This window comes from Sminthopsis crassicaudata, chromosome 2, assembly GCF_048593235.1.
Source record: "Sminthopsis crassicaudata isolate SCR6 chromosome 2, ASM4859323v1, whole genome shotgun sequence".
Lineage (NCBI taxonomy): Eukaryota > Metazoa > Chordata > Mammalia > Dasyuromorphia > Dasyuridae > Sminthopsis > Sminthopsis crassicaudata.
The window spans coordinates 387,941,709-387,965,710 of NC_133618.1; the positions used below are offsets into that span (position 1 = coordinate 387,941,709).

Here is a 24,002-nt window from a genome sequence, read left to right on the forward strand (position 1 = left end):
ATTTGGCTTCTACAGATGTGCAGGGACCATTGCTCTCCGGGAGCTGTTCTGCACAACTGATGCTTACAGAGCCAGCTCTTCCTGTCTTTCTGCCTCTCTTTGTGTGTCTCTTCTGCTCTGTCTCTTTCCTTTTCTGTCTGTTTTCTCCACTCCATACCCCCTCCCTTTTTGTATGTGTTTTTCGATCTCACTCCTGTCTCCTTCTCTGTCTTTTCCTCATTGTGTGTGCATGCCTCCCTCTTTCATCGTGTCCCTCTCAGGCTGGCTCAGGCATTTGACCTCCTGTTCTGTCTGCCTCTGTCTCTGTTTCTGTGTCTGCCTCTATCTCTGGCTCTGGCTCCCTGGCTCTGGGTGCCTGTCTATGTACCTCTCTTTTCCTGTCTCTGGCAGCTCAGTCTCTTTCTCTCTTCACACCTCACAACCCTATTTAAGATAATGATCCCCAGAGTTGGGTGGAAGGGAGCGGATGAGTGGAGGGAAAGACATCTTCCGCGTCCCCCCACCCTTCCGCCCCCCAGCTGTTAACCTTCACGCTTCAGGCCCTTTTCTCGACGAAGATGGAGGAGGGGAAAAGCCAGGCTGCCAGCTCGGAGGTGGCGGCAAGAGGACCTCTGCTTCCCCGGCCCCTCTCGGCCCCTAAGGGTTCTGCGAATGGTGAGGAGTTGGAGAGAGCATTTAATATGAGACTGTTTGTTGGGAGGCCGCGCCTCCGAGCCTCTCTCCTCAAACATTTTTCCAGCTCGCATTAAGCAGGCACAGAGGCCCCAGAGCACAAAGGGGGTGCGTGAACGAGGTGCCTTCCCCGCCCCGGACGTTGGGGACGGTGCGGAGAATTCCACCCATCTGTGATTGGGCCTCAGACCGTCAGACCCAATTTATCTCGCAGCCAAAGTTTCTCAGCCATCTGCTCGAGTGGAACGGCTTCCAGCGCCGATTCCCTACCGGCCGTTCCCAGCCAGCACAGGGATGTTTTCCAATACGACAGCATCACTATTTCTCTCTCCCTCCCTCCCCCCCGCCGCCTCCCCCCACACTGAGAGAGCGGGAGAGAGGTGAGGGAAGAGGGAGGAAAACAGGGGGGAGAAGAGAGAGGGAGGGAGAGAGAGAGAGAGAGAGAGAGAGAGAGAGAGAGAGAGAGAGAGAGAGAGACCCAGCGTCTGAGCGGGCTGGCACCAAGCCCTCTCTCAGCACCGAACCCCGACCCTGAATTTTAAGCAATTGATCAAGGAAACACAGTCGCGTTCTCCTCCACTTAGAGCAGCCAAATGAGACTGATGGTTTTTAAGGAGCCTCTGCAGAGATGTTAATGAGGTCACCTCGGATCCGCCATTTACAACGTTGCTGTCGCACAGTCTTTCTGGGCAGCAGGATTGGGGTGGGGGGGGGTGCGGCGGCTAACCACATGCACACATGGGAAAGCACAGAGAGGCACACAGCCCAGCTACGTGTACATACACATGCATGGGCATTCAACATGCACCCATTAGGTGCATGAACGTGTTTAAGCACCAGCAAGCTTCTCAGCCTCAGGAAAGCTGTCCGCCCATGCTCATATGTATGCACACACACACTTGCATACACAAAGCAGAATGCACATTCATGCACATGCCCTCCCATGAAGCGCACACATCTGCACACATTGATGCTTGCACACATGCCCGTACCTGCTTGGGCATATGCACCCCCTCCCTCCCATTTATGCTGGGGAAGTGGGGAGAAGAAAACAAAAGCATAGAGGAGAGGGAAGGAGCCAGGAGCCCTGGGGCCTGCAGTGATTCTCATTCTGGGCACCGCTGGCCGGCCTGTGTTCAGCTACTCTGATTGCCGAGTAAATCACCACGATCATCTGAATAATTATCGTCTCCTAAAAAGGAGGAAAAAAAAGGGAAATAAATAAAGAGAAGAGCAGCCACCTGATTTCCCGGAGCCCTGGTGGGAGGCGGCTGCAAAACCATCACTCTCAGAAATAAATTGGGGGTAGAGGAAAGGAGCCAGTCTCTGGGGAGTCTGCCAAAGGGGATCAGGCTGTGGGCTCAAGGGCACTGGCAGGGGTTTGTAAGACTGTCTTCTCAGCTGGTTTGCAGACTACCTTCCTCCTTTGCCCCTCCTTGTGTTTGTACACAAAATACTGGGATGGGAGAGGGCTCAACTAGGATGCAAACCTTAGGTTCATGATTAAGCTGTGTAGGGGGCCTGCTGGGGGGGGGGCATATTAGGGCATCTCCTTCTGGAACCTAAGGAAAGATATTTAGACATAAAACAATGGTTTAAAGTGGTACAGGTAAGCCTCTGAGAAGCTAGGGATGGGGGGATCCAACCCCTCTCCTCCAGTATTTTGTTATCTGGAGGCTCCCTGTTGTCACTAGGTTCCCCCTCCCCCCCATAAGAATGAACTGGTTTCCTCTCACAGTGCCTAACAAAGGTCTCGTTTCTCTATTATTTCCCTCTAAATACTTGGTACCAAACAGGGATGTGCCTTAAAAATGACCTTGTGTCCTACTTCTTCACCTTTGCTCTTCTCTAATACACTTGATTATATATTATTTTGTATTATAGCTGTTCTTGTGGATATTTTCTCCATTTTATAAACAGTGAATCCTATCAGAACAGAGACTGTGTCTTATCTAAGCTTTAAATCTCTCCCTCCTGTAGCCTAGCACAATGCTATGCTACTTGGTAAATGTGTCTTGGGTACACAGTAGGTCCTAAGTGAGGTCTCAGTAAAGATTTGCTGGTTGACTGATTATTAAAGAAACAAATATGGCAGGCTTCCTGGATATTCCCTTCTGTCTTCTGCATTTCAACCTCACTAGCCCCCAAATCTGGCCAGAATCCACAGTCAAGAAAATGGAGACATTAGCTTTTGAATTTGTCTTTAAATTTCTTTCCTCTTCCTGCCTCCCTTCCTATCACCTGGGCCTTGTCTATCTTTGGATGTCTGTCCTTGTTGGTCTTGCCCTACTCTCTGCTGCTCTTGTCCAAGTGAGCCTGACAAAGCAATAAGCTAGGAATCAGGAAATCTAGGTTTAGGTCTGAGTCCCAGTGCTAACATTTATTAGCTGTATGATACTGGGTAAGTCTATTCTGTGTCCTGCTTATCTACATATTTGACCTATTTACCTAAGGGTAGACCTTAGAGTGCTTAAGAAATGTAAGTCATTGTTACTTCTGATTCAAGAAACAGAGCTTTGGAATTCAATTCAACAAGCATTTATGAATTACTATGTGTAAGGCACTCCAATCTAGAGTGGGAGTACAAAAATAAAATAAAAAATATTCCCCATCCTCAATCAAGCAATCACTTGGTGGCACAATATCTACTGTGAGATAGATAGATAGAAAAACTTGAAATAGTCCTTATTCTCAAAGAGCTTACATTCTATTATGGCAGATAACATATATGTGGATGAACATATATCAGATAAATACAAGGTATTTAGGGGCCTGATGAAGATTTGGGTCCGGAAAGTTTTCAGGTAGAAGATGGTGTCTGAGCTGCATACTGAAGGAAGAGAGACTCCAAATAGTGAAAGGGAGGAAGGAATACATTTCAAGAAGAAAGAGATGATGGGCTGTGCATGAAAAACTGAGAGACCCCAGTTTGACTCGACTGTAGATTGTGGGGGATGGAGAAATATATAATGAGACTGGAAGCATGGATTGGTGCCAGGTTGTGTAGGACTTTTAGAATTTAAAAAGAGGAGTTTATATTTTATCCTAGAGGCAGTAGGGAACCACTGAAATTTGAGTAAGGGAGTATTATGGTCAGATCTGCATTTAAGGAAAATCACTTGGGCAGCTGTGGGAAGGATGGGTTGAAATGGGGAGAGGCTTGAGACAAGAAGCCCACTTGGGAGGCTATTGCAATGGTCTGAGTGAGTGGTGAGGAGGGTGATGAGTAGAAAAAGGGGGCTAGATGTGAAAGAGCTTCCAAAGTAGAGATTTGATTCAGCTTGATTCAACATGTGGGGTGAGAGGGAGTGAGGAATGGAGATTAATATGGAGGTCAGAAACCTGAGAAATGAGAAGAATTGTGGTGCCGTCAATAGAAGTTGGGAAGAGGAATGAGTTTTGGAGAAAAGATAATGAGTATTGGAACATGGTAAGTCTGATATATCTGAACATCTGGTTGAAATTTCTAATAGGCAGTTTGTGAGGAGAGACTGAAGTTGAGGAGAAAGATTGGTTCTAGGTGTACAACTTTGTGAGTCATCTGCATAAAGATATTAATTAAACCCATGGTAGCTAATAAAGTTAGAGAGACAGAGACAGAGAGACAGAGACAAAAAAGACAGATGAGAAAGAGAGAACGAACAAGAGAGAGAATGAGAAAGAGAACAAGAGAATGGGATAGAAGAAAGAGAAGGTAATGACTGTAGATAATTTTTTTTTTTCTTAAAGCTTGACTGAAACAAAAGATATAGGATGATAACATGAGGCTGAGATAGCACTTAGGAGGATGTTGCAATAGTCTTCATTGAGTCATTTTTTCAGTCGTGTCTGATTCTTTGAAACTCTATTTGGGGTTTTCTTAGCAAAGATACTGTTTTGTCATTTCCTTCTCTGGCTCATTTTGCAGAGGAAGAAACTGAGGCAAACAGAGTGACACAGCTTATAAGTATCTGAGAATGGATTTGAACTGAGGGAGATAATTCTCCCTGACTCCACCTAGTGCTCTATCCATTGGGCCATCTAGTTGCTTGCAGTATGTCTGAGTGCTGAGAACTGCATCAGCGAAGAGAATTGGTTGGATGTGAGATTGAAATGTTATAGAAGTAGAAAGACTGAGATTTGGCAACTGACTGGAAATGTTGAGTGAGGGAGAGTGAAGAATGGAAGATGATATGAGAATACAAAGAGACTACAAAAATTACAGTAAGGGGATAGATGGTAAGATCTAGAGAAGCCTTTTTGTTTTTGTTTTGAACAATGGGGGAGCAGACATGTTTATAGGCAGCAAGGAAATTACCAGTACATAGGGAGATTAGAGAAGATTAGAAAGAAATAAGGGATGATTTAGGGGGCAATTGCCTGGAGAAGATGGGAAGAGATAGGATAGGAGGGATTTGCCTTGGCTGGAAGGAGGAAAGGAGGAGAGTAGGGAATTATGGGGAAGGGTGTTAGGGAGGAGTTTATATTCTACTAAGTAGATGGTTTATATTCTACTAAGTAGATGCAATGTTTATCTAGAAACATTAAAGACAAGATACTATGATGAAGGAGAGAGCACTTAAAATTTGGGAAAGGCCTCCTGTAGGAGGTAGTGCCTGAACTGACTGAGCCTTGAAGAAAGTGGAAGATTCTAAAATTCTAAACATCTAAAAGATTTGCCTCAGTTTCTTCCAATGCAAAATGAGCCAGAGAAGGAAATGACAAAACACTCCAGTATCTTTGCTAAGAAAACCCCAAATAGGGTTTCAAAAAATCAGACATGACTAAAAAAATGACCCAATGAAGACTATTGCAACATCCTCCTAAGTGTTATCTCTGCCTCATGTTATCATCCTATATCTTTTGTCTCAGTCAAGCTTTAAGACAGTGAGGAAGGAGTGTGTCCTAGGCATTTTGGGTATCTTGTCCAAAGGCATCAGAGGAGAACTTGGATTGATGATTTAAGGGAATAGGCAAATAGACCAATTTGCTTAGAACAAAAAAGGTGTGAAAGAACAATGTGATAGGAGTCTGGAAAAGTAGACTGGAGCCAGACTAGGAAGGGCTTTAAATTCCAAGCTGTGGAGTTTAGCTTTTGTGCTATAGGCAATAGGAAACCAGGGACAATTCTTGAGTAAGGGATTGGCCTGGCTAGATATGGGGAGGACAATTATTCTGGGCTGTGTGGGAGATGGATTGGAGAGCAAAGAGATTGGAAACCTGTTAGGAATAGTCTAAGGTATTAATGCACCACTGGTGGAGTTGTGAACTGATATAGTCATTTTGGAGAACAGTTTGGAACCTGTGCTCAAAGAGCTATGAAATTTTATACCCTTTGACCTAGCTATACCTACTAGATCTGTATCCTAAAGAGATAATAAAAAAAAAAAAAAGCGGGGTAGGAAAGACCTATTAGTACAAAAATATTTACAGTGGCTCTTTTTGTGATGACAAAAAATTGGAAATTGAGGGGATGTCCTCAACTGGGGAATGGGTGGATAAGTTGTAGCCTATAATTTTTCTTTTCTTTTTTTTTTTTCCCCCCCTTTGGCTAGAGTTAAATGACTTGCCCAGGATCACACAGCTAGGAAGTCTTAAGTGTCTGAGACTAGATTTGAACTCGGGTCCTCCAGAATTCAAGGCTGGTGCTCTATCCACTGCGCCACCATAGCTTACAATTGTAATGAAATACTACTGTGCTATAAGAAATGATGAGTAGGATGCTCTCAGAAAACCTGGTAAGACTTATGTGAACTGATGCAGAATGAAATGGACAGAACCAGGAGAATATTGCACACAGTAATAGCAATATTGTAAAGTGATCAACTGTGAATGACTTAAGTATTCCCAGTAACACAAAGATCCAAGACAATTCTGAAAGATCTATTTTAAAAAAAGCTATCAACCTCCAGAGAAAGAATGGGTGGAATCTGAATACAAATTGAAGCATAATGTTTTATTTTTAACTTTCTTTCTTCTTATTGTTTTCTTTTGTCTGTTTTCTTTTGTAATATGATTATTCTGGAAATATGTTTTGCATGCCTGCATATGTCTAACCTTTATCAAATTGCTTGCCTTCTCAGCAAGAGGGGAGGGGAAGGAGAGTGGGAGAGAATTTGCAACTCAAAATTGTAAAAGATGAAGGGTAATAATTGTTTTCACATGTAATTGGGAAAAATAGTATGGTAAAACAAAGAAAAGGGGGTTTCTTTTTTTTTTTAATATGTAATTGACCTTTATTTTATTTTATTTTTTATAATATTATCCCTTGTATTCATTTTTCCAAATTATCCCCTCCCTCCATCCACTCCCTTCCCCCATGACAGGTAATCCCATACATTTTACATGTGTTACAATATAACCTAGATACAATATATGTGTGTAAATACCATTTTCTTGTTGCACATTAAGTATTAGTTTCCGAAGGTATAAGTAACCTGGGTTGATAGACAGTAGTGCTAACAATTTACATTCACTTCCCAGTGTTCCTTCTCTGGGTGTAGTTATTTCTGTCCATCATTGATCAACTGGAAGTGAGTTGGATCTTCTTTATGTTGAAGATTTCCACTTCCATCAGAATACATCCTCATACAGTATTGAAGTGTACAGCGATCTTCTGGTTCTGTTCATTTCACTCAGCATCAGTTGATGTAAGTCTCTCCAAGCCTCTCTGTATTCCTCCTGCTGGTCATTTCTTACAGAGCAGAAATATTCCATAACCTTCATATACCATAATTTACCCAACCATTCTCCAACTGATGGGCATCCATTCAACTTCCAGTTTCTAGCTACAACAAAAAGAGCTGCCGCAAGCATTTTGGCACATACAGGTCCGAAAAGGGGGTTTCTAAGGATGAGGTTATGACAGTCTGAATGTAAGTAGTAGACTGAGGACTAGAGAGAAGGGGATGATGAGATAGATGTTGTGGAAGTTGAATTGACAAGGAAAAAATTGGCAAATGATTTAATATGAGCAATGAGAGAGAATGAATAGTTGAAGATAATTTTGAGATTGTTGAGTAACTGGAAGGTTAATGATGCTCTCTACAAAAATGGAGAGTCTTGGATTTGGGTTTCATGAGGAAGAAAATAAATTCTCCTTTTGGACATGTTAGTTTTTAGATGCCTATAGATTATCCATTTGGAAATGCTCAACAAGCTGTTGAAGATGTGGATTTGGAGTTTAGGTTAGAACTGGAAATGTAGATTTAAATGGAAGTCATCTGCAAAGGGATACATGATGAGGTTGTATGATGCAAATCTATGGTACTTTGGCTTCAAGTCTCATCTCTGACATGTAGGGACCAGGAGACCTCATTCCTTAGTGCCCCAGGTAACAAGATTATACCTTACAGAGAAGTTGCTGATATGCAGTGTTAGAAGGAATTTCCTCACAGGAAGGTATCAATACTGATGCAATCAAAGGACAGGAATAAAAAAGAAAAATTGCTTTTTTTATTTGTGTTCATGCTGTTTTCCCCAGTTGGATGGCATGACAGATGGAGCACTGGGAATCTGAATCCTATTCCTTCTTCAGACATTCCTAGATGTGTGACTCTGAACAAGTAACCTGACATTCCTCCCTATCGATTTCCTCATTTTTAAAATGTGAATAACATCTTAGAATGTTGTGAGGATAAAGTGAGATAACATACATAAAGTACTCTGAAAATATTAAAATTAGGAACAAGACTATTATTGTCATTACATACACCCTTGAAATCCAAGGGCTGGGAAACAATTATGCTGATGTTTACAGTGTTTGGGTGGACACATGTAAAAGTGGCCACAAACACATAGTTAGACACATAAAATACAGACACATAGAAACAAACCTGATCCACACTGGGACATGAACAAAAGTTTGTGTTCACATCCTATGGGTGCATAAATTTGTATGCTGATTAGTGTGTTCACAGATAACATGCATGTACAGAGATAAAATCCTCCTTGAATTGTAGGGATTGAAAGGGATGGCTAAGAAAGGAGCTAACTTCTTTTCATCATCTTCCTGACTGAGGAAATGAGGTTATAGGGACTATCTCATGACATTCCTCAGCCTAAGTTTGTCCTTCTGAAGAGTGGAGAAATTTACCCCAAGTTCCCCAGATTTAGTTTCTCAAGCACTTATCTTTAAACATTCTTTCCTTCCCAGCACGGTATTATGGACTTGAATTTCTAATTCTAATCCACCCCACTCCTATTCTGTAAACCCCAGGAGGCCAACTAGATTGGGGGGGGGAGAAGCACCTCTGACCCTATTAAAGTCATGACCTTTCCCCAGGACATAATATCAAAAGGGAAGATACATGTACTGCAACTCTCCCTACATGTCCACCCCCCTCCATCAACACCCTGAAGTAACTCATGCTCTTCCCATCCAGAAACAATTCCAGATGTTGGGCCTGCAGGAGATTCCAGATGAAGGAGGTTAAAGGTCACCTCTGAGGCTCTTCTTGCAGCATCATCATTCTAGTTGTGTCTCTTGGCCTGTTAGAGATGACTCACATCCCAACGTTTCTTCTCCTTCCCACTCTTCCTCCCTAACCTGGATGCCTTTGCAATGTAAAATGTTTGGGATGAGATTAAGGCTAAATTCTCTCTTTTTGGAATCTTACCTAATCTACCCCAGCTTCAATGTTCAGAAGACAGGAATTTAAAGCTGAAAGGGACCCAGAGATCATTTAAAACACCTTATTTTAACTGTGAGACTCAAGAAGCAAATAATTTGCCCATAGTCACACAGGTAGCAAGAAGCAGAGCTGGGCCTCCAAATTCTGGCTTCTTTCCAGTTTTACATGTTACCTCTAACCTAGCCTGGCTATCTTGCTCTTATTCTTGGGAGTCTGAGGAAGGAGCTAGGAAAAGGTTTCCAAAGATCTTGATCATCAGAAAACTTCTTACCACTCAGCTTGCTATTTAAGCCCATTTCTTCTTCTCCTACCTCAGTCTTACCGTCCCTTTCCCTTCACCTGTTTAGATAATCTTGACTTTCTCCTGTGTAAATCAGTAAATTTTGGGATCACACTGTTAAGTGTCTGAGGTCAAATTTGAACTCAGGTCCTCCTGACACTAGGGCTGGTGCTCTATCCACTGCACCACCTAGCTGCCCCTAGTCAGTAAGTATTTTTGATCACATACTGTGTGCCAAGTCGTGGAGGAGGCACAGTTGGAAAACCATAGACCCTTGCTCAACATGGACAAGTCATTTAGTTAAAACCCTCTAATTCGTCAAAACAGGGATAAAGATATTTGTAAATCCTAAAGTGCCAGAAAAATGTGAACTATCATCCTTTCTTATTTAATTTTTTTTTTTAATTTTGGAGGGAATCAGGGTTAAGTGGCTTGCCCAGGGTCACACAGCTAGTAAGTATCTGAGGCAACATTTGAACTCAGATCCTCCTGACTCCAAAGTCTGTGCTCTGTGTCACCTAGCTGCTCCAAACTGGGGCACTCTTCCACCATACTGGGGTTTACACCCTAATTAGGGAGATCGGATATTCACATACAGAGAATGTCTTACGTATATTTATAACCTTATCATAGCGTGATTTTAATTTATTTTTCCTTTCTATATCATGTTGAAGAAAAAGCCTTGGCTTGAGCTTTAGAGGACTTCCTGAGAAGTTCTTGCTGGGTCACTGACTCACTATATGATGCTGTACAAGGCTGTCCCTGCTCTGAGTCATCTACAAAATGGGAGATTTGGACTGGATCAAGAAGCAAGCAGTTGTTAAATGGTACATTATATAAATGCCAGGGATATGAAGACAAAAGTGAAATTGTTTCTACTCTCAGGAAGCTTGCATTCTATTAGGGGAGGTGAATGGTAGGACTTGAACCCAAAAGGTTTCTATCTCTCCTCCATTCTATCTGAACTCATACAATCATAATTTTAAAAATATGTTTTCATCCCAATAACATGTAAAGGCATTTTAACATTCATTTAATTTTGTGTAAATAGTATTTTTTCCAATTTTATATAAAAACTATGTTTATATAATTGGATATGATGGATATAAAATCCATTTTTATAAGATTTTTTGAGTTCCAAAATGGCAAGCAATCTAATATATATAGCAATACTTGTATAGTCATTTAACATTCGTTTTAGAAAAATTTTGATTTCAAAATTTTCTCCCTCTTTCCCTTGCCTCTTCCCTTCCTGAAACAGTACGCAATTTGATATATGACACAATCATAATTTAATTTAACGTATAATACACTGAAATGTTAGGGGCAGTTAGATGGTGGATAGAATGCAGATCTTGAAGTAAGGATGACTCAACCCTGTTTGCCTCAATTTCCTCAGGTGTCAAATGAATTGGAGAAGAAAATGGCAAACCACTCCAGCATCTTTGCCAAGAAAACCCCAAAAGAGTTTACAGAGTCACATGCTACCAAGACAACAAAACATTCTGATGTAAATGAAACTTTACAGTGTTTGAAGCTTTTTCATTTTCCTCCCTAATAAGCTTTTTGACATCAGTGGGCCTTGTATAATATATTCAAAGCAAATAACAGATAAATATAAGCTACTTTTTGGGAAAGAAGAAACAGGCCATGAATTACTTTCTTAAGTTTTGACAATTAATCAAATAATAAATCAAGCTCTGATTATATTGTTTGCAAATATAATTTCTAAGGCATAAATGCTCATGTTGAAAATTTGACTATTGGCTTAAGAGCAGACCAGAATGGACTTTAGCACAATTATGCCTTTAACAACAGCATGCCCCTGATTGGGTAACACTGATGAATCTAAATGTGGATGTCTTTTAGTAATTAGGGATAGAGGATGTTCTAATGTCTCTTTATCCCTCATAGACATCTTGGAGATTTCCCTATGGTCAGGTTAGAGGCACAGGGTAGACATGTGAAAGTTATTTTGCTCATTCCTTTCCCCATCTGCCTCTGTCCCCCCCCCCCCCCAATCCCCCGGGGAGTGACTGACCATGATGGATAAATATATAATTGGACTGAGATTCCTAGATGGCAGGTTCTAGGGCATGCCACTCTAAATTCCATTCACAGCCTGAATTCCATGCACAGACTCTCCAACGTTTTTCAATAGTAATTCCCATTGTACAGATGGGTAACATTGAGGCAAAGGAAATCAAAATAACTGCTTGTGATGTCGCTGTCTCTAACCAGGATTCAGATCCATGGTGGGAAGGAGAAAGAGTGGAGCCAAAGAGAGAGCTTCTCCCATCCAACATTTTTCTGGGACTTAGGAGTGGATGGACAGGCGGGAGAGGGGTGCCCAGAGCCATGCCTGCCCACAGAGCTGGAGCTGCCGTTGCCAAGGAGAGACAGGCTGCGTTGGATAGCGGGCAGCTGGTGCCGATCTGATTATCCAGATATGAAGAATGCTTTGTCTGTCTTTACTGAGGGTCCTTTTGTCTCCAAGTCCAGCCTTGGCCGGCTGGCTGGGCAGGGGAGGGGGGTGTGCCCTGGGATGTGGATAGAGCTGGGATAGCACCACCTGTCAGCTCAGATATAGCCCAGACCCTTTGCCCAACCCCCACCGGTCCAAGCTCTGCTCTACCTTCCAAATGTGAGAGCAGGTAATGGGGCGTGTGCCTGGGGGAACAATTACACTCAGGGGTCCTTTTCTCCAGCCTGAGTCCCTGAGACTTCTATGGCCCGGCCTCTTAGGGGATGCATCTTCTTGGCCTTGGGTAGATGGGAAGTCCATCCCCTAGCACTCCTTTTCAGATTTATTCCCTTCCTGTTCTGTCTACAAGGTTTCTTGTAACAAGGCCAAACCTTTGGACAGAATCTCATAGACTTACGTCACCAGGCATCATGGTCTGGAAGGAGAGGTACTAAAGAGGGTGGTCAAGGGGTGCATCAGGTTCCCATTTGCTTCAGACTCTAGAGATTCTTTTTCCACTCCAAATCTCAGACTGGGGGAGACTATGTAACCTCTCCCAGTTTGGGGGGCATGTGTGGTACTTCCTTCAGTGTGGGGAACTGTATTCATTTCTCAACCTGAAACCAAACCAAAAGTCCTAGACCTTGGGAACTCTTTCTCCCCTTATTCCAGTCTTCGCTCCTTTCTTTTTTACAGAATTATCTCCTTCTCCCGCTCTCCATCTTCCTTTACCCTTAGCATAGAAGAGTGAGAGCCATGGGTTGCTTTCACTGTCCTTGACCTCTCTCTCTCTCGGGCTCTCGTCTCTCTCTCTCTCTCTCTCTCTCTCTTCTTCGTTTCTCTTTCTCTCTCTTCTCTCTCTCTTTCTCTTCTCTCTCTTCTCTCTCTCTCTTTCTCTTCTCTCTCTTTTCTCTCTCTCTCCTCCTGCTCTTCCTCCTCCTCCTTTCTTCTCTTTTCTTCCCTCCCTCTCTCTCATTCTCTCCTCTCTTTCTTTCTGTCTCTCTTTTCTCTTTTTCCTCTTCTCTCTCTCTCTTCCCTCCCTTCCCCTCTCTCTCTTTTCTCTCCTTCCATCCCTTTTCCCTTCCCTTCTCTTTCTCTCTCTTTCTCTACTCCCCTCTTCCATACACACACACACACACACACACACACACACACACACACACACACACACACACATACACACACACACTTTCTCTCTCTCACACACAAGCTCTCAGTCTCTCTCCCCCCACCTTCCCCTCCCTCCCCCCCCCCACAGGGAACTGGCGGGGAGCCAGGAACGGCCGTTTTCTGCTGGGTGTGCACAACCTTTCACAGGCTCTAATTGAGTCGCATTTGATTTATAACGCTGTGCTGGAGCCTCCCGGCCCCTTGCCTGGCCACCTTCTCCCTCTCTCTTTCCCCTCCCCACTGCCGCATGACCAGCTCCTCTCAGTGGCCTCCATAGCCACGTCTACACTAGTGGGAGGGCATCGAGCTCCCACCCCAGCCTTTCAGATCTGATCTGTCCCTGGGGGTGGATGTATTGCTTCATCCTCAAGATATCTTTGGCCCCATGCATTGGCACAGGCTGTCCTTAATGCTTAGAATATACTCACCCCCTCCTTCCTTCTTTGTCAAAATCCTTCTCTTCCTTTAAGGCTTACCTTAGGTCACCACTTCTGTGAAGCCTTCCAGGATTCATGCCTTCCACATGCCCCTTCCCATCTTCTCCCCCCACCCCAACTGAAAATGTTCTGTCTTGCAGTTAAGTGGTACAAGTGTTTAGGACTTTAGAATCAAGAAGACCTGAATTCAAATCCAGCCTCAGACACTTAACTAGCTATATGAACCTGGGTAAGTCACTTAACCTCTGTCTGCCTCAGTTTCCTCATTTGTAAAATGAGGATGATAATAATAGGATCTGCCTTTCAAAGACCAAATGAGATATCTATAAAAGTATTAATTGGCACAGTGCGTGGTACATACTAGGTGCTTAATAAATGCATGTTTTTTTCTTCCAGTTTTTCTCATTACATTCTATTTTGTTTTCTACATATTTGAATTATAATAGAATGTAAATTCCTTTAAGTCAGAGATTGCTTTTTTGTTTGTTTGTTTGTTTTTGTTGTTGTTGTTTTGCCTGTAGAAAGGCAATGTGGTCTAATGGATAGAGAGCTGCCAAAGGCGTTTGGAAGACCTGAATTCAAGACCTGCCTGTGACTTATAACATCTTTAGGAAAAGAAGCTATATCACATCTTATAATCTCTCAGTGTCGCCAGGCTACTTGTAAGACATTCAGAGAAGATACCCCCTTGTTTCTTCCAGTAGAGTATAATTTCATTAAATTCAGGGGCTGTGTCATTTTTCATCTTTGGGGAGTGTCTGGAGCTGTGATTTCAATGGTATGGGGAAACTCCCTCCCAAAATGCTGAAGGGAAATTTTGAGCAGAGTTCATGTTCATGTTTAGAGTTCAAGTTCATGGACTATGTTTTCAAAATATTTTGATAAATATCCTTTCAGTGTAATTGGTTTCCTTTGTAATAGATGTAGTTTATTTTATACTTTTAAAAACATTATTTTACGACCAGCAGGATGAATACAGAGAGGCTTGGAGAGACTTACATAAACTGTTGCTGAGTGAAATGAGCAGAACCAGAAGATCACTGTACACTTCAACAACAATACTATATGAAGATGTATTCTGATGGAAGTGGAAATCTTCAACAAAGAGAAGATCTAATTCAGTTCCAATTGATCAGTGATGGACAGAATCAGCTACACCCAGAGAAGGAATACTGGGAAAGGAGTGTAAACTGTTTGCATTTTTGCCTTTCTTCCCAGGTTATTTTTACCTTCCGAATCCAATTCTTCCTGTGCAACAAGAAATTCAGTTCTGCACACATATATTTTATATATGATATACTATAACACATTTAACATGTATGGGACTGCCTGCCATCTAGGGGAGGGGGTGGAGGGAGGGGAAAATTCAAAACCAAAGTGAGTACAAGGGATAATGTTATAAAAAAAATTACCCATGCATATGTTCTGTCAAAAAAAAATTATAATTATAAAAATAAATAAATAAATAAATAAATAAAAACATTATTTTAGGGGTAGCTAGATGGTGCAGTAGATAGAGGATAGGCCTTGAAATCAGGAACACCTGAGTTCAAATGCTGTCTCAGACATTTAACACTTCTAGCTGTGTGAGCCTGGGCAAGTCACTAAACTCCAATTGCCTCATACCCCTCCCCCCAAAAAAGAAAGAAAAGCATTGTTCTGGTCATGGCTCCATATATTTCACCATATATGAATCATGGCATCCACGATTAAGATTAAGAACTCCTGACTTTGAGGGTGTCCTGGGAGATACTGAAAAGTAAATGACTTGCCTAGTATCTGGGATGAATTTGAATTCAGGTCTTTCTGACTCCAGGTCCATCACTCTTATCTATTGAGCCATCTAACTGCTTCTGGTACATAGTAGGTGCTTAGAAAATATTGAATTAAATCTGGAACTCTGTGCACTACAGTTCTTATTTATGTGGAGATTTCTGACAATCTTGAACATATTTGATCTTTGCATATGACAAAAACTGGGGAAATGGTCTGTCTTAGCTTTTTAAGCTTGTAGTTTATGAATTTCTAGTGGAATTTAGGAATATAAATTCCCAAACGAGGTGTTAAAAATTAATATACTGAGTGTGTGTATGTGCACACATATGACTGAAGTATTTGATTATTGAACTTAAAGGGAATATAATGGATAAAATGTTGGATTTGGAATCCTGAAGATCTGAATTCAAATCCCATTCCATACACCTACTAGCTGTGTGACAACCTCTGTCTGCCTCAGTTTCTTCAACTCTAAAATAGGAATGATAACAGAGTTTACCTTCCAGGGTTATTGTGAGCATCAACTGGCATGTTATGTTAACACTTTGCAAGCCACTATATAAGTGCTAGATATTATAATTGATTTAACAACAATTGTATTGAACAAATCAACTTGCATATATTGATGCCTACTGTTTGTATCCAGTATTGATCTTGACTGCTCTGGAGAGTAGATCATTGCTTTTCTAGGAATTCATAGTATAGTCAGGAATCACAAGATTATACGTGACTTCAGAACCCAGCTAGTCCAACTGCCTCATTTTACAAGTGAGGAAACTGAGGCCCAGAGAGATTAATTGCTTTATCTAAGGTCCACAGTAAATAAGAATTTGAACCCAGGTCTTCTGACTTTAAGTCTAGCATATTTATTAACCATGGTCTTAACTATATTATGTTGTATTATTATTATTTAAAATTTAATAATAAATTTAAATAAATATTTAAACATAATTTTATTACAAATATATTCTAAATAAATTAATATAATAAATAAATACATTTTAATAAATAATTTTATTACTGATTCCTCTTATTTTTATATTATAGTCAGTTCCCTATGTATCCTACCTCTCACCTATCCTATTCAATAGGGCTTACTTGGTAACAAAGAAAAAAATTATGGAGGGCATCAGACAATGTCTTCAGTATTTTCCTATGAAATAAGGGAGGTAGATTTCTTCATTCCTTCTCCATTGGTCATGATCACTGTAGTGTCCTTCCATTTCAAAAATAACTCAGGAATCATACTTACTTCATTTTTGATCAATTGTAGATCCATGTCCAGATAACTTTTCCCATCTATCATCTTTCTCTCTTTTCAAGATCACCATCTTAGGTTGTCTTGCCAACTCTGCTTGGACTGTTACAACAGCCTCCATATTGGATTCTCTTTCTCTAGTCCAGGGGTTCTTAACCTGGGGTTGGTGAGCTTATATATTTTTTAAATGTTTTGATAACTATTGTTATTGTGATCGATCACTCATATCTGACTCTTTGAGACTCTGAACAGATACTGCAATGGTTTACCTTTTTCTTTTCCAGTGGAAAAGACAACAGAAGTTAAATGGCAGGGTCACACAGCTAGTAAGTATCTGAAGCTGTATTTGAACTCAGATCTTTCTGACCCCAGATCCAGTGTTCTATCTATATGGAATCACCCAGCTGCCTTTGATAATTGTATTTCTCTATAATTGGTTTCTTTTGTATTCCTATGTATTTTATTTTATGAATTTAAAAGCATTCTCCTGAGGAGTCCCCAGGCTTCACAATACTGCCAAAGGAGTGTCTTGCCTCTCCAATCCATCATCCACAGAGTTGCCAATTTGATATTCTGAAAGCGTACATTGGAACACTACACTACCATGAAGGTCAACAAGCTTCAGTGGCTCCCTATTGCCTCTAAAATAAAATATAAATTTCTTAGCCTAACATTTAAAATCTGTCACCATCTGGCTCTAATTTATCTTTCTAGACTAATTTCACATTACTTTTCCTCCTCACATACTTTTTGTTCCAGCCAAATGGGCCTGTTTATTTTTGGTTTTTGTATTTGCACAGACCATTACCTGTACTCAGATGGTTAGAGCTCTGGGTCCAGAGTCAGGAAGATCTGAATTCAAATCTAGCCTCAAACACTAGCTGTGTGACCCTAGGCAAGTGACTTTACCTCTAGTTGCCTTAATCCATTGAAAAAAGAAATATCTAACCTCTTCAGTATCTTTGGGACAGCTAGGTGACACAGTGGATAGAGTGCCATACTTGGAATCAGCACTCTAACCTCAGACACTTACTAGTGTAATGCTGGGCAAGTTACTTAGCCCTGTCTCAGTTTCTTCATCTGTCAGATGAGCCAGAGATTGGTAATAGCAAACTACTTCAGGATCTTTGTCAAGAAAACCCCAAATGGAATTAGAAAGAGTCACACCTATACCTGACAGGTACGCCTCGTTCTCTCAGCTTCTGAGAATCCCTGACTTCTTTCATTATTCAGGTCAAGTGTGGCCATCTACAAAAAGCCATTGAGTACCCCCTTCCCCCCACTCCAATTTTTGTTCCCTTCTCTTGAGAGTGGTGGACATTTACTCTATAGATTTTGGATTTGCTTACCTAAGTATTCTCACAGTAAAATATAAGTACTGTGAGGATAGAAACTGTCCTTAAATGCCTAGCACCTAGCACAGTATCTGGCACATTGTTCAATGTTTATTGAATAATTGAAAAAATGAGATTGTCATAATCTGTGTTTATGACTGAAAACAAAACAAACCTGTAGTTCTTTCAACACTGGAGACACAGATGTTGAGATGCAAATGTATTCACATGCATATATACATACACATATGTATTTATATACATGCCCTTTTTTGCCCTTAGCTTTCTCTGAGGGAAAATTATTTTCTGAGGAAATAAAGAATAATATTTTGAAAACTATTTTCCCATTTCACAGATAAGGAAAATAGAGGCTCAGAGAGAATCTATGATTCATGAGACTCGATTCCTGAAGTCCTCCCTATTCCTAAAAAATATAAATAATGAGATTTTCTGTACCCCAGAAAAGAGGAGGAGCCGGGGAGAGGGGATAGGGTAATAAGGCCTTCCCTCCTCTGATTCCTATTGCCTATACCTTCTGACTCCCAGAGTTTTGGATGAGGGAAACTTTACTGCAACTGCTTTTGGAGGAGATGGAGGAATGTATTGATGGATAGGGAGACTCAAGAACTGTGAATCTTGGAAAAAGGGGGGAAGGGTCCCCATTTAGTAGAGGAGTTTATATAGGAAGAAAGACCTAGAAGAAATCTTAGAGTGCTCTCAGTCTCTTGGTCAGCTATGGGCTATCTCGGCCCCCTTCCTTTTCCTTATTCCTGGGGGTAGCTGAGGTCCAAGGCAGCTCCTTCTGGGTCTGAAATGTTTGGGGCAATGTTAATGAAGCCATTCTCTAAGAGGTCCAGGGCCTCCTACATGGGGCCAGAGCAGCAGATCACCAGAGAGGTTAAGAACCCTTGCACTAATTTCACAGAATAAGATGGATTACAGAATGTTAGAGCTGGAAGTTCATGTTAGGGATCATTAAATTCAGTCCTCTCATTTTACAGACAAAGAAACTGAGATCTTGAGAGAAGGAGCAATATGTCTAGTGTTGTTAAGAAGGTAGTACCAGAACCAGAACCAGAACTTGGGTCTTTTTTTGTGTGTGTGTGTGTGCATTTCCATTATACTGCAAAGGGCTTCTGTCACTAAATCCCATCACAAAGGGATCATAGACTTAGATGAGGGAGCAAAATCCAGGAGATAGATGGCTGAATTTGTAGTTAGGAAGACCTGGGTTGTAATACTGATTTTGACATTCACTTGCTCTGTGACTGTGAAGCAAATCACTTAACTGAATCTCAGTTTGCTTATGTATAAAATGGGAATAATAATATGTCATACCTCCAGTGTTATCTTTAGGCTGAAATGATATCACACGTGAAAAACAACATATAGTATGTTAAAAATCAACATGATCAATTACCATAATTAATGCCAATAATTAACATTATTATCTGTAATTAACCAGTAAGTAGCAATTTTAGGACTGAAATCCAAGTCATCTGTTCCAAATTCCAGCTAATTTCCCTTCTGACCTCCCCTCTGTGTTGTAGGAAAACACCTAGCTGGGAGAAGAGAAAAAAACTACATTGTCTCTCTCTGGAAGGTGGGTTGGTGCCCAAGATCTAGAAAGACCTGGAGACACAGCTGGATAAAAGACCTAGAGGGGGCACAGGGCCAGGTTCCCAGCCTCCATCTGAAGTTGGTAGGAAGAAAGCCCCATCTCCCTGTTCCCTGACCTTGGAGGTTAGGGTGGAAGCCAGGAGAGGCTGGGAATGTCCTTCAGTGCAGGGGAGAATTTGGTGTAATGGGGGAACACTGGGCCATCAGTCAGGACAACTGGGTTTGAAGTCTGCTTCTGCCACTTAACAATTGGTTGAACTTGGGCCTCAGTTTCCTCATTTGTGAAAAGATGGGTTATGCTAGATGTCAGCTACTTTCCCCTCTTCCCCTGTCCCACAGCTGGAACAGTCCATGAGGCAGGTCAGTGGGGCTGCACCCTGGGTCCGTTCCAGTTTGCTGTACAGTCTGGGATTAGTAGGTTTAGGAGGAAAGCACTGAGGTTAAATATTGGGAGAATGTGAACAGAGGAGGCTATATATAGAGATCCTTACATTTTGGGGTTAGGTGAGGCAAGGCTGGGTGGGGTGGCAAGTCTGTAAAATGAGAGCTTTGGGGATCCCATCCTAGTATTGTTTTTCTGTGTTGTAATCTGAAATTGTTGCTGCTTCTCCTTGTCTGTACCCTCTAAGTTCTGCTCAGTAAGCCCAAACCATTTTCTTCCTCCCCCCCCACCCACCTCACTGAGCTATCCCTGAAGACAAGTCACCAGGAACTGGGCCTGGCACTGGGTTCTGGGAGTCTTTTGATTAATTGCATTAATTAGGCCCTGAGGAACGGTTCATAAAATCTGAGTCCACCTGGAGGAGGAAGCAGGGACACAGGAAGCAAACACGAAGCCCAGCAGAGGCTGCATTCCTGGCTCCCTGGGGGGTGAGAGGAGGTGATAAATTGTCCTAGGGAGGGAGGCTGACAGGTAGCCATCGACATGGACCTCACAGCACTGACCCTTATAACTCTGACCCTTTACCCTCTGCCCTGACTCCCATAACTCTGACCCTTGGCCCACAGTCCTGACCCCTGACTCCCCAGAACCATGTCCCCCCAGTGTCCAGTTCAGTCCGATGTTGCCTCCATGCTCTTTGACCAGTTTTCCTGGTTCCTGGTTTTCACTATGGAGGGGATAATATAGGACTAAGGGGTTCTCTTTAAAGATCCCTTTGTAGACCGGGCAGTAGGAAGTAACTTCATACTAAGGTGGGAAGAACTGTGTTCCAAGAAGGGAAGCGCCTGTTAACAAATGCTAAAACAGGAGACTCAAAAGGCAAACAGTTGCCAGGCCTTCCCTCAATCCCTTCAAGAACAAGATTAATGTCTTGTTTATAATTACAAGACAGTGAAGTCAGAAAGACTCATCTTCCTGAATTTAAATTTGACCTCAGATACTTATTAGTTATGTGATCCTGCTTGCCTCAGTTTCCTTATCTGTAAAATGAGCTGGAGAAGGAAATGGCAAACTACTCCAGTATCTGCCAAGAAAACCCCAGATGGGATCATTAAGAGTCAGACACAACGAAAAACAACTGAACAAATTACAATCATAGGACCATGGAATTGGAACTGGAAGGGATGTCAGAGCCCATTTTGTAGAAGATAAAACTGAGACACATGGGGCTTCCCTTGTATCTCACTACCCTTTCTTTTTTGCAGTTCATATATGACTAGGAGCCAGGACTGGGTCTCATAGCCAATCATAGGATAAACCCAGGTTTTACGCTTCTTCTATTCTTTCCATCCCTATCCTTTCCATCCACCTTACCCTGGACTTTGCAATTCTTTTCTCCTTTCACAAATCCCCATTTCCCACTACACAGCCTCTCTCTCTCTCCCTCTTCCTCTCCTTCTCTCTCTCTCTCTGTATATGTGAGTGTGTACCTGAGCATATCTCTGTGATTGTATACCTGTGAGTAAAACAGTATGTACGGTGTGCTTATATGTGCATGTTTGAGTTTCTGAATGTATGTGTGTTTGTGAGTCCATATGTGTGCCTCTGTAAGTCTGTGTGATTGTGAGCCTGTGTGTTTGAGTGAGGATGTGTGTGTGTGACAGGTGAGCTCCAGACATTCCTCCCCCGGCCCTTGGCTGCTGTCATGCTGAGTTGATCGGTGGCGGCAGCAGTAATTTTAGAGATGGGCTCTGTTTTGTGTGTCATTGAGGCACTGGCTGGGAGTGGGTGGGGTGGGGGAGGTTGGGATGGTTGGGGGATTTATCCCTTGCTCTCTTCCCCTCCCTTTTTTCCTTTCTTCCTTTTTATTGGGTCATTAAAAATGGACCCCAGTGGTTTATGAGCCGATGGTCCCCCCTTTAATGTCTCTGCTCCCTTGGCTCCATCATTATCTCCCTCCACAGCCTCTGGTAATTCGATGCCAATCAGAATTTGGGGGCTGCGGCTGCAGGGATCAAAGATGCTGCAGCCAGTGAGCTCAGACTTCAGTGTCGTGGCTTCCGGGAGGGTGTGTGTGTGTGTGTGTGTGTGTGTGTGTGTGTGTGTGTGTGTGTAGCACCAGCTGCCTTTGTGGTTCACTCTCTTAGCCCTTTGGGGCCCAGAGGGCAGAAGTAACAGACAGGGGCAGCTCCCAGGACCCTCCCCCCATGACATAGCCCATGGACAATTCCCCTGGATCTGGGCTGCTGATGAGTCCTTTCAGAAGGCTTGCTGGGTGCTCAGGGCCATACTCAGCAGTCTTGGGGATGGCGCTCCCCTTGGGTGGAGGAAGTAAGATTTACAAATAGGGAGCAAATTAAATGGCAGAGTATTCATAATCAAATGACAGGGTCTCCTAAGGATTAATGCCATAGGAATTCAGGAAGGGAGAGGGGGCAGGAAATGATTGGCATATATAAGGGGGAATTAGACTTGTTCTGTGTAGATTCCGAGGAGTAGAATCAGTGGGAACAAGTTACAGGAACAAGTGTTTCAGATAAATGTGAGGAAAAGTTTCCTAAGAGTTGGAGCTGTCTGACATGGAGTGAACTTTCTTGGAAGTTTCCAGTTGAGATTCAATGGGTTTGTTGTAGCAGGGATTTCTATTTCAGGTAAAAGTTGGGCTGGTTGGCCTTTGAGGTACCTTCCAGTATTGAAATTCTGTGATCAATGTGAATTTGAGTAGGAATGCCTACTTAACTTGCCATCTATGATGGCGTAATGACTAACGACTCATTTATTTAACATTCAATAAGTATTGTGGACTCTACATTCTAGGCAAGGTGCTAGGGCTATAGAAGGAAAAAAGAAAGCAAAAGGAAACAATTCTTGCCCTTAAGGAATTCTGTTGGGCAGAAACACATGAATACAAATAAATTAGACACAAAAGACGTACAAAGTAATTCTGGAGTAGGGGAGGGGACTCACTCTCATTCTCAAAAAACAGCAGCAACAACAACAAATTGGTAGTTACGATTGCTAAGTCACTATCAAGGATATTTTAAAGTTCATGGAAAATGAGAGTGGTATTAGAAGATTGGAAAAGGGTAAATGTAGTGCTGATTTTCAAAAAAAAAAGGAGAGACAACAAAGCCTGCTCACTACAGGCCAATGAGCTTGACTTCAATTCTAGGGAAAATTCTAGGCAAAATCATTAAAGAGAGGGTTGGGGAACATCTAGAAAGGGAAGGCTTGATCATAAAGGTTCAGCATAGCTTTATTTATTTTTTTACATTGTTTTATTTTTAAATTTTTAATAGTATTTTATTTTTTCCAAATACATGTAGATTGTTTCCAAAATTTACCCTGTAAAATCCCATGTTCCAAATTTTTCTCCTCTCCCTGCCCCTGACTCCCCAAGACAGCAAGCAATTCAATATAGGTTAAACATGTACAATTCTTCTAGACTTATTTCCATATTCATCATGCTGCACAAGAAAAATCAGATCAAAAGGGGAAAAAGAAGCATGAGAAAGCAAAAAAAAAAAAACAACAAGTAAACAAGCAACAACAACAACAAAAAAGAGGTAAAAATGCTGTTTTCACTCACATTCAGTCTCTGCAGTTCTCTCTCTGGAAGCAGATGACTCTTTCCATCACAAGTCTATTGGAATTGCCTTGAATCACTGAACTGCTGAAAAGAGTCAAGTTCATCACATAATCTTGTTGTTATTATGTTCTCCTGGTTCTGTTCACTTCACTCAGCATCAGTTCATGTAAGTCTCTCCAGGCCTCTCTGAAACTAACCTGCTCATCATTTTTAATAAAACAATAATGTTCTATTGCATTCAAATACCATAACTTACTCAGCCATTCCCCAACTGATAGACATTCACTCAAAGTCCAGTTCCAGCATAGCTTTATCAAGTTATGCCAGATTAACCTCATTTCTTTTTTTGTTATGATTATTAATCTAGTAGATGAAGAGGATGTTGTGGATCTCTCTGTTTCTGTCTCT

General features: G+C 41.8%; 1 long non-coding RNA gene across 2 annotated transcripts in view; it reads left to right on the top strand.

The window, feature by feature from the left end:
* Window positions 1-12,808, top strand: part of LOC141553532 (uncharacterized) — a 41,457-nt gene extending 28,649 nt beyond the window's left edge. Inside the window, exon 3 of one of the 2 annotated variants that reach the window (XR_012485499.1) lies at window positions 11,806-12,808. This is a non-coding gene — a long non-coding RNA (uncharacterized LOC141553532). Of the gene's footprint in view, window positions 1-10,238; window positions 10,387-11,805 lie in introns of those variants that run through there. The other variant, XR_012485500.1, reaches the window with a different exon arrangement.
* Window positions 12,809-24,002: the final 11,194 nt, after the last annotated feature.